Below are 12717 nucleotides of genomic sequence, written 5' to 3' on the forward strand. Positions count from 1 at the left end.
TATGGTCCCATAATTCTCTTCTTTTTTGTGCTTCAGCTATAAGAATCTCCTCAATATCGTCTTGTGTCGCAGTTGTTCCTATCAATATACAATGTTAAAATCAGAAAATATGATAATGCATGTAAATATTCAATACTGTTTGTAAACAGTAACGTCCCAGGTAACAATGTCTCAAATAAAATTGTGATCAGATGTTATTGTGATGTTAAAATAATAACAAATAAGGTCACTTTGCTATCTGGGGTTAGTCTTAGAACGTTGAATATATTTACCTGGCACGTGATGCAAAGTTGATGCTGAAGAAGTTGATGGCGAACTTGAAGCTACAGTTGATTGTGAAGTTGATGGAGTCATTATTGTATTTTCTAAAAAATATAATATTTATAAATATATATCTATTGATTTCTTGAAATATGAATATATATAATAAAAATAATTATACATATAATATAAAAGAAATTGTGAACTTTTTAAGAATATAACACATGACTTATATTGCTTATAATTTACTCACCACGCTGTGGAACTAACTCTCCATTTTCGTTAATAAAAATATTTTGAGATGAGACAAAGCATTTATGACCCACAATTTCATTTTGTTGTAACACATCGTTACATACAGTGCATTTTGCTGGAAAATGAATCTGAAAACCGTTTTATTATTTATTTATTCAATGACAAAAGTTTGTTTCAATTAGCACACACGCAAATTATTTTGGATTATTTATGATAAGTAAAAATACTTACGATATTTTCTTTAGCCATCTTTAACAATTTTGTAACTATGCAAAATATGGACAACGGTGCAATATGATATATCAAACTGACTCGTTCGTAGAACTCAATAGAACTCGGCCCAACTCGGCCCACGGCTGTTTGCTGTTAAGACCCATATTACATGCGGCCGACAAAATTTCGTCGTACGGACTAACGCACGCGCAGTATTAGCCAATCGTCCGACAATGTCGTCATCGGATACGTGTAATAGCACCCTGATACTGCATTTATGTATCTTTAATGTTACCTGAGATTAGGAATCTCATTCTCGACGATCCGTGATAACGCTTTGGGGCCGTAATGAGTCAACTGGATTGCAATATTTTAACATAATAAATTTTTACTTTAAAATTTACGACAATGTTTTTACTTCACTTTGCAATAACGTATTGACTTCAATTTGCAGTAACGTATTAACTTCGCTTCACAACGTCTTAAATTAGGTTTGATTCACAAGAGAATTTGAGTGAGATATGATAGCCTCGATGTCCGTGTTCGCTTTATATCCAAAATTTTCAATCCGCCCTTGTTCTCTTATTGGTAAAAATTTTCATCGAGTGTCCAGCGCCAACGAATTAGGACAAATCGGCAAATCGGTGCGTCGGCGATTCGCGACAAACGCGGCGCCGGGACCAATATTACAAGCGCTGAAATCAAAGGAAGTCGGCGAATCGGCAGATTAGTGACTCGCGATAAACGCTGACGCCAGAATAAGTAACACAAGCGTCGAAATCAAAGAAAATCGGCAAACCGGCGGATCGGCGACTTGTGATGAACACGGATGCCGACTTATGATCGCAGGCGTCGAGGTCCGCTTCGCTTTATGTCGACAAGCAGCTCGCACATGATAAATTTAATACCGAGCTATTATATAAAAGTCAATTATTAGCATATTTTTTAAGTCCAAATAAAAATTTTACTACAAACAACTACAATTTTATATAAAAATGTGATGACATTTGTGCTTCAATTAAAAATTAATCCTTAAATGTTTTTTAAAAATCAATAATATACTTATTTTTAAATTATAAAAAAAATTCTTGAACTACAAACAACTACAAACGATATTAGATTGAAGTCTGATGCCATTCAAGCTGTAGCTATTAAATAATTTCTTACTGTTTTTTTTAAATCGATAGCATATTTATTTTTCAATTGCAAACAAAAATTCTTAAACTACAATCAACTACGAACGAAAACTCTTACACTACAAACAACTACAAACGATTTTATATAGAAATGTGATGCCATTTGTGCTGTAGTTATAAAATAATTCCCAACTGTTTTTTTAAAAATTGATAACGTTTTTATTTTTAAACTTTAAACAAAAATTCATGAACTACAAACAACTACAAACGATTTCGGGATGAAATCTGATGCCATTTGAGCTGTAGCTATTAAATAATTTCTTACTGTTTTTTTTTAAACCGATAGCATATTTATTTTTCAATTGCAAACAAAAATTCTTAAACTACAATCAACTACGAACAAAAACTCATACACTACAAATAACTACAAACGATTTTATATAGAAATGTGATGCCATTTGTGCTGTAGTTATAAAATAATTCCCAACTGGTTTTTTAAAAATTGATGACGTTCTTATTTTTAAACTTTGAACAAAAATTCTTGAACTACGAACAACTACAAACGATTTCAGATTGAAATCTGATGCCATTTCAGCTGTAGCTAGGGTTGCCAGATGTCCGGCATTTCCGGGATTGTCCCGGAATTTGTCAGCTGGTCCTGTGTCCAGTAATTAAAGTTTTTTGTCCCGGAAATGATATTTTTAATATGGTCACATGTAAAAATGATTCAAAGGGTCGTGCAGTAGCTCTGAGTTATCGGTATGTGTTGACATATTAGGCCGATAAGTTAGAGCTACTGCACGACCCTTTGGATCTTAAGCAGTGTACGCTGTTTTGTGTGTCTTCCTCCACTGCCGAAATCGGTAAGCCGCGCATGCGTACAAAGCATACAGTGTTGTAAGAGCATGTCTATGGTCCGTATTCATAGTCCAAGTTCAAGGCAGCGCTTAAGATCGTCTTGGCCAGACTATCTTATTCAATCAAGATCGTCTTAAGTCATAAGAATTCATAGTCGCCAAATAAGGTGACCTTCGACAGAGAGAAACCTGAGAGAGGCCATGCCGTCGATTTTTGTGTGACGCTTTCTCTAGGTCGTACAGTGACGCCAATGGATCCACATTTTCAGTCGGCGGAACTATATGGCTGGATCCACCTTTTTTCCCGCTCGATTGGTGTAGATCCACCTTTTCTTTACCGATCGATTGGTGCATGTCCGTGCTAGATCCGTGCTATGCGTAAAAGTGAGAGATGCGTTAGTTAGGCAAAGACGGACAATCGAACTCTGTCCGTCCTCTGTTTAGACCATCAGTTAGAGAGAGAGAAAGCATCGCAGTGGCAAACACGGAACAAGCGGCGATGTTATCTCTACGGATACCTTCCTCTCCACTCTCCTCTCGCCCATCTCGTTTTCCGCGCTACGCTATGGCCGTAAAATGCAGAAAGAGGATTTCGGACGATTTTTGGGCAGGGACGTAAAGGGGCCAGAAAGCGCCCACTTTTTACAAATGTTTCATATTTTCTTATAATGGTGTATACGCGCATGTATGATTTAAAAATGACAATACGCGCGTGTTTAATATTGTATAGTAAATAATAATATTAATGTAATAAAGATTAATATGGAATATATGGATACCTTTATTTTTTAATTCTAATTATTATATATATGTGTGTGTGTGTGTGTGTGTGTGTGTGTGTGTGTGTGTGTGTGTGTGCGCGCGCGCGTGCGTGCGTGCGTGCGTGCGTGTGTGTGTGTGTGTGTGTGTGTGTGTGTGTGTGTGTGTGTGTGTGTGTGTGTACTAACGGGAAAAAATGCGAGAGAGAGAGAGAGAGAGACATACAGACAGCAAGAGAATGAATGAATGGGCGTTTATTACTGTCCTAGGGCAAGCCCTCTAAGGACAGGCAGATACATAGCAAGAACAGATAAAGAAGAAAAGTGTCGACTTAAGACTAAATTATAAACATAAAAATAAAAAATAAAAATAAAAACAACTAAAGTAGAATAACGATGCATAGAATACAGATAAAGTATCGCAATAACAAAAATAGAGATAAAGACTAAGAAGTGCTCAGAACCGAAAATACATAACTATACGAAGATTGAATAGCAAGGAACAAACAATAAGTGAAAGAAAATAAATATGTATATTGCCGCAAAAGAAGAGAAAAACAAAAGAAAGTAATGATTAGGGAATATGCGTGGAACAAGGGAGAACAAAATAAGGTAGAGTAGCTTGAGAGATAAGCTTGAGAATTAAGGCGGAGGCTGGGACTGAGACGCACCACGCTGCTGCAAAAAATCGAAGAGGCCACGTCTGAAGGAGCGAGTAGACTCAGCGCTGCGAACCGCAATGGGGAGAGAGTTCCAGAAAGAGGGAGCGGTAAAGGCGAAGGAACGCTGGAATGTAGAGGTGCGGCAGGAGGGGATCGCTAGGTCCAGTGGGGAAGCTCTGGAGGCCGCTCTGGGTCTTGGACAGGGCAAGAGCAAGGAGGCTAAGTAGGGAGGGATGCCGGTACGGAGGATGGCAAAGATGAAGCAGCCGAAGAGGTAAAGTCTCCTGTCATCCGCCCGCAGCCAGCCAAGCTGGGAATAAAAATGTGAGACGTGATCATCCCAGCGGAGGTCGCAGATGAAGCGTACGCAGAAGTTCATCAGACGCCTGAGCTGAAGGCGATGCGACCCGGTGAGGTCTGTCAAGACGGCAGAGCAATAGTCAAAGATAGGGAAAATCAGAGAGGACACGAGGCGAACGCGCAGGGGACGTGAGAGGCAGTGCCGATAATATTTGAGGCGCCAGAGTACGCCATTCACGCGCTGGGACACAGACCTGACCTGCTCGTTCCAGCTAAGAGTGCTGGTGAAGATCAAGCCAAGATTGACCACCCGATCGGTGACCTCGATAGGAGTGCCGTTAATTTCCAAAACGATGTTGTTATTAGCAAGAATATTATTGACATAGCGAGCACTACCTAAGAGGATGGCCTTGGTTTTCATGGCGTTCAGGGTGAGTCGGTTGTTGCGAGCCCATTGCTCTATCGCGGAGATGTCCTCTCTGATCCTCCCAAGCGCGTATTCGAGATCGGCAGGAGAGAAGTCCAGGTAGATCTGCAGAGAGAGAGAGAAAGAGAGAAATGTTACATTTTAAAACATATATTAACTTTGTTTTATAGTAAAATGTGTACATTTATAATTGCAATATCAATAAAACAATTATGGAAATAAAATTAATTATTTTGTTTATTTTTGTAATCTTTATAGTGTATAATATTATACTTGTAGAAAAACATATACATTTAATACGATTAAAGACATATAAACAAAAATTACCATGTTTTATAATGTAATGCAGTTTTTTGATTGAACATAATTCTTGCTTTTCCTTTACTAATTAGAGAGTTGTTTACTTTAAAAATAAGATAAGTTTTCTGAATAAAAACTATTACAAAACTGAGAAAAATACTGTATCACATTTTGAAATATGAAATATTTTATTTAATATATTTCTGGTCGTTCTAAATCTAATTCTTCTCATACTTCTTTCTCCTTTCAAGCGAGCAAATTTTATGTTTACGTTTATCCGACAAAAAATTCGAGTTAGTCGACATTGTGTTTATGTATTGTTGGGCATTGTGTTGTGTATTGTGTGTGTATGTGTGTGTCGACGGGTAGATATAAAACATGTATGACTCACTCGTTCGAAAGATAGAAATGTATCATGTTTCGAAATGTAATGTAGTATTTTTCTTATTTCTGTAGTTGTTCTTATACAAAAAACATATTGTTTTCTAAGCTTCTAATTATTTAAAAAATGTAAGGAAAAGCAAGAATCTATTATGTTGTAACATTACGCCCCTCCGCCGTGCCGCCACTCAAGACCGACCAACCGTCGGACGCACCGCAGCCGAGCACGTGCATCTTACGTAAGACCCACGCGCGTACGATCGGCTTACGTAAGACCACCGCGTGCTACCGCGCGCGACCGACGCGTTACGCGCCGCGTTCCGAAAGCGCTCCCACTCTAGCCGGCCCGTCCGAGCGCGCTGATTGGTGCGTCCAGCCGCGCGGAACGATATATAAGCCGGCAGTGGGCAACGTACGAGAGATCCTTCCGAACAACCGATCTCCCCGGATCATCTCCAGCGCTGGGCATACTCGGCGCCTCCTAGCTCGGGGATTCTCGAGCACCTCCTCGGGAACGGGCATACTCGTTCCTGTCTTCCCGCGACGGGTAAAACCGTCGTCCCCGAGGCCGGGTATGCTCGGCCGGATCCGCTCCGACGCGCGACGGACATTCTCGTCGCGCGGACGATCCAATCCGCGGAAGCCATGCGACGGGCATTCTCGTCGCGCGGCCAATCAGACCGTTCAGCCGGACGACGGGTATTCTCGTGCGTCCGGTTAGGTCCAATCCGCATCCGTTGCACCGTGCGGCGGGAATTCTCACCGCACGGCTTATCCGTTCCGTTCAGCCGGACGACGGGCATTCTCGTCGTCCGGCTACTCCGACCAGACCGTTCCGAGTGTCCCCGGGAATTCTCGGGGACTGTCCGCGCCGACACCGTTCCTGTGTCCGCCTACCGTACCTCGTGGGGGAGTTTTCCCCGCGAGATGAGGCCGCCCAGGCCGACACCGGTGACGACCCTCGCGCAGCGCGAAACTGTCCGTCGCGCCGCGAGCCGTCGCATCCGAGACCGTAACCGGTCAACCGCACGGGCCAATCGCGCCCCGAGCACGGCATTAGAGTGGACCGCCGCGCGACCACTCTAAATACGGATACCATACGCATAGAGCGTAAACCGAATCCGTCCGTATATCGCACGACTCATCCGAGTCCGTACACTTCGATAACCGCGAGTCCGTTCTGATATCGCACGTTCCGCCGCGAGTTATGTATATATATATATATATATATATATATATATATATATGTTGTCGAACCGAGCAACCCCGATTGCTACCTCCGAGCGCAAAGCGCCTAGTCACTGTCCGTCCGTTTCCGGAATTTCTAAAGTCCGTTCCGTTTAGATATTAAGTACTCGTCAGTCGTTTACCTGGCCGTCGAGACCGTTTCTTCTAAGTGTTTAGATATTAAGTACCGCGCGAATACATTGTGACCGTTCTCTTGATTTCACGCGGGCCGACGACCGCGCAATTGAGTGCCGTAACACTATTCGAATACATTGTGATCGTTCTCTTGATTTCACGCGGGCCGACGACCGCGCAATTGAGTGCCGTAATACTATTCGAGGAGTTCAGTATTATCCGATAACGATATCGGAACTGTATGATTATTTTTGTATTAGACCAACGTCTCAAAATATATTTACACTATATCGTTTTCACTAACAAACCACGGCATTATCATTTTGACACGAACCCGGACATCCGGCGAGCACATCCGAGCATCCGATCCTGAACCAAATTTCCGTAACCGACACCGAGAAAGTACCAGCGTTACAATGTATATTTTTCTGAAATTACATTACATTGTGAAACATGAATAATTTTACTGTTACTTATTGCTTAATGTAAAAAAAAGTAATATTGTTTGTGCCTCACACACACACACACACACACACACACACACACACACACACACACACACACACACACACACACACACACACACACACACACACACACACACATCCACACATACATACATTCATTCATTCACTCTCACTTGCTCACTTAGCTAGTATTAATGTTTTTAAGCATAATTTTATTTTTTTTTTTTACATTATTAAAAGGACGATCAAGAAAGGAACCGCCAACATACTGCCGATGGCGACAACAACAACGACAGTGGATTTGACGGCGACGACGACGCCCTCGACGAGAAATCCAACGCCGACGACGGCGGTGGATCCAACGGCAACGACGTCGCCGTCGACGGGAAATCCAACGCCGACGACGGCAGTGGATTCAACGGTAACGACGTCGCCGTCGACGGGAAATCCAACGCCGGCGACGGCGGTGGATCCGACGGCAACGTCGACGCCGTCGACGGGAAATCCAACGCCGGCGACGGCGGTGGATCCGACGGCAACGTCGACGCCGTCGATGGTAAATCCAACGCCAACGACGGTAGTTGATCCAACGGCGACGACGACGCCGTCGGCGGCTAATCCAACGCCGACAATGACAACATTATGTAAGCAATTTTTAGAATATAATGTTAAATACAGTTTTAAATACAGTATTTTTTTTTAACATTTTAATATTATTGCTACTTTACATATTTTTTTATGTTTTTGTTTTAGAGAGAAGAACTTCAAGAATTAATAGCTAATGCAATCGCAGCAGCAAGAGGACGGGGAGGACAGGGAGGATGGCGAGGACGGGATCGACGGGGTGGACGGGGCGGACGAGGTGGACGGGGTGGACGTGGGACACGGGGACGAAAAAGAGGAGGAATTATTAACAATATATATCATTATTATCAATAAAATATTGTATTTCTGATATAATGTTTATTTATGTTTTAATCCTTTTTTCTTCCTTTCCTTATTTTTTTCAAATTAAAGAGAACCTTAAATAATAAAAAAGCATTCTTTTTATATGAATTTTATTTAATGCATTTACATTATTAAATTATAAATAAGTTAAGCAATAAACATTGTAAATCATTTTTTACTTGTGCTATAATTTTTATTTTTGCCACAATGAATTAATTTAAAATATAAATTTTATGAGTTGATAATATAATAAAAAATTTTAATTTTTTTTCACTTCATAAAATATTAATTTTATTGAGTAAAAAAAAAGTATTACAGCTTAAAACAACTTTAAATAAATTTTAATAACGTAACATGTAAAACATAAAATTTATAAATTATATACTTTTTTAATGTAATAAATTTTATAATAACAATAAAACATTAATTTTGTCAGTTATATATTAAATATTAAATGTACACAATAATATGCTGCAATAAAAAAATTAAATCAAATTTTTGTAAAAATTAATTTCAAACCAAGCATTGCAATTAAGTGCTTTACTCACTATTCCACATCGCTTGTCGAATCAATTTTATCGCTCAATACTGATACATAAATCTTGTAACGCATTTTTCCCTCAAATGCTTGACAGGCGTATCGTATTAATGTAATAATAAGGCTGAAGTATGATATATTAAAAGTCCATCTAAATTGAAAGTCCAATATATATTTTATGCGTTTACTATTATTTAAGTTAATATTATACAGTTATATGTGTAATAGAACATCTATGCTCGAGCATATGACATCACATTATTTGTAACTTTTTAATTGGTTTGTATTGCAGGAAATACTAAATTAGAAAAATGGTCTCCTAGCTCAATTCGACGTGCTGGATAATGCGAGGATCATTTCCATGAAGATTGCTTCACTAATACTGCCAAGAAAAATTTGAAGCGTAAGTCTGTACCAATTCCTTTTAATGAAAATGTATTTAATAAAAATGTACAAAATGAAAGTAGAGAAATAATACCAGCGAAACAAGTGCCTTTTTATAAAAAAACAAATATTAAAGAAATAGAATCAACGGAGATTGTTGCGTCAACATCATCGCCTATTTTTATTAACGATGATGTTACAATAGATAAACATCCATTACAACGATATCCAGTGCAATATGCAGCACCACATTTAAATTTTGATATTTCTAAGGAAGAGGAAGACATTACGGAATGGATGCACCTTGAGCCACCAATACATGAAAGTGGTCTCCCGTCTCCTCCATTAAATAAAAGTGTAACATATAAAAAAAATGAGCATCTCGAACTCTGTACACGTGAAAAAGTGTCTCTTTCATCGAATAAAAGTATAGAAGAGGAAGAAAATAATATTACAAAAATAAATAAATTATATTTTACAATTGATTGCTTGAAAACAGAAAACATGAAATTACGAAAGCAAATCAGACATTTAAAATATCGTTTACGTTGTACTGTACAAATACGTAAAATGCCAAAAAATAAGAAACAAAAAAAAAAGTTGTTAAGAACCTTGATAGATGAACAAAATCTACATCCTGTTGCAAAAGCCATGATACATTTGCAACTGCATACACCAAAAGCAAAATATAACGAAGAAGAAAAAAATTTGGCAAGGCAATTATATTATTATTCAGCTGCTGCTTTCTGTCGCCTAAGAAAAGCAGGCTGTAATTTTCCTGGACAGCGAACTATTAAAAGATGGCTGGAAGAATATAATGTACGATCAGGATTTTGTGATTTTATATTTCAAAAATTGAAAGAAAAGATTTTTCACCTACCAATGGAAGAAAGAGCGTGTGCTTTAAAATGGGATGAAATAGCCATAAAACCTTATGAAGAATATTCGTTGAAATTGGATGAAATAGAAGGCCTTGTCGATCTTGGATCTTTGGGAAGAACATCAGAAAGATCAAAGTGCGTATTTGTCTTTTGTCTAGATAGCTTAAATGCGGCAATGCTTGGCGACAGCCTTTAGCATATTTCCTCCCAGGATAATGCATGAAAGCAGAGGAAATAATAATGTTATTAAAAGAATGTCTAGACAAATTGAGCGAAACGGGTGCTGATGTGCAACTTGTTACATGGCATGTGATCAAGGCACGTGTAATCAAAGTGCTTATACTCAACTTGGTATTAACTCGGAAAATCCATTTTTTCTTTATAATGAAAAAAAATATAACGCATCGTTTGACTTTCCACATCTAATAAAAAGATTAGCAAGTTTCTTCAGAACACATACAAATTTGTATTGCGATGGCAAAGTTATTGCGTCATATGAGGATTTCGAAATGACTTGGTCTATCGATAATGCCACAAAAGGAGGTTCTAATTTATTATCTCATATAACAGAAGCACACATTCGTCCAAATAATTTTGAAGCAATGAATGTAAAAAAATCATTTCAGCTATTCAGCAATATTTTTTCTGCCGCGATAAAAACAGCCGGCCAGGAAAAAGAATTAAATACAATGACGTGGCAAGAAACAGCAAATTTTGCAGAGCGCTTAAATAAAGTTATTGATGCATGCAATTCTTATAGTCTCAATATTTCATTTGGCGGCAAATTTACACGACCATTATCCACTAAAAATCCAGATATTAAACATCTATTAATAGATTTTGTAGAATGGTGCTCAAAAAGGTCAAAGTCAGCAGAACGTATAAGTCAAATGCCTTGCTTTAAAGGCTTAGTCCTAACTATAAAAGCTATTCTTGCAGTTTATGAAAATCTTTCAAATAAATATGAAGGATTTGAGCTTGCGACAGGATTATGTAATCAAGACTCAGTAGAACATTTATTTTCAAAATTAAGACAACGTGGAAGATTTAATCCTAATCCAACGGCAAGAATGATCCGATTATCTATCAGACATATACTTTCCAGGGGATACATTCAGGCCAGTGATAAAGGCAATGTTCAATGTCCAGAAACTGAAACTCTTATAAATCAACCAAGTCAACTCGTGAAAAGAATTGAAAATTCAATGAATATTAATGCAGTAAATACGAGCAATACTGATGTAGAATATGATGAACCCGAAAGCGAATTGCTTACTGAAGATATGAATATTCTTCTTAAAGAATGTGATATCGAAGAAATCGAAAATATAAATCCACTTGACAGCAGTTATGACGAAAATGCTACCGCATTTTTTGCTGGATTTATAGCGCGACGAAGTATTGCAAAAAGCAATTGTGAACATTGTAGCGATGATATGATGAAACCTCCAATGGATGAATCAACAGCAAATGAGAAATATATCGAGAATATCCAAATGAAGATGAAGATGCTCCAACAGTGACGAAATTAATACGCCCGACAACTTTGTTTACGAATATAATGAAAACACAGTTAATGGCATTTAATCGTACCTGGCAACATTATTGGGAATCTACACAGATTCTTGAAAAGATTGTGATTGAATGTATATACGCAACAAATAAAATACATTCAGAGTGGCTAGATAAAAATCAAAAATGTTATAATCATCGGATACAAGCTTTAAAATACATGATTACTATAAAATTATATTCTCGTACGAGATATAAGTACAAAAATAAGTAATAAACCTTGTCACAAAAAAGTTAAAAGTAAATTTTTAAACCAGTAAAACATTAATTAATATTAATAAAGAAAAAAATAAAAGACAATAAAAATTATTGAAAACAAAAACTGAAGCTAAAAAAATAAATAATAATAAAGTACATTGTAATAAAAAGAGCATAATATAAAACATAAACAATTTAAAGAATAAGAAAGATAAATAAAATGACGTTCAACGTAGTGAACATATAGAAAAAAAATATTAAAAGTTTTTTCTTGATATTTTCTTTATTATTTTATGCATTTTGCAGTGTTGTCATTAAATGTATAAAAAATACTTACTACACTTATCATACACGATATCATGATATTACATTCATTATAAAAAATATTTACAAATTATGTTTTACTTTGCAATGAGAAAAAGATGCATGAATTTTTCAATTTCTTAGAAGATCGCAATCACAGTTGAAATAATTACATAAATCATTAACTAGCAGTTATCTCATCACGAAAAAAAGAAATAAAGGGTTCTTGTTAAAATAGCTCTCACATTTATTTCCTTTATCTTACTAACCAGGCGCATTTTGTAATTCGCGGTAGTTATACATCGACAGACCGATCTATAATCGGTAGTATGCCCGTACGGCGGCGCTTCGGTTCTGCGCAACCAGGAAAGGCGCTGAATGTCTCTCCCCCTTCTTTTCTTACTCTCTTGCGTGCGTTCACGCTAGCGTCACTTTCGTTGTATGTATATCCAACCGAAAGGTACATTATAATAAAACAGTGTTCAAGATACAAAGAAGGCGTTAGATCCATTCA

The sequence above is a fragment of the Solenopsis invicta genome, chromosome 3 (assembly GCF_016802725.1).
Source record: "Solenopsis invicta isolate M01_SB chromosome 3, UNIL_Sinv_3.0, whole genome shotgun sequence".
Lineage (NCBI taxonomy): Eukaryota > Metazoa > Arthropoda > Insecta > Hymenoptera > Formicidae > Solenopsis > Solenopsis invicta.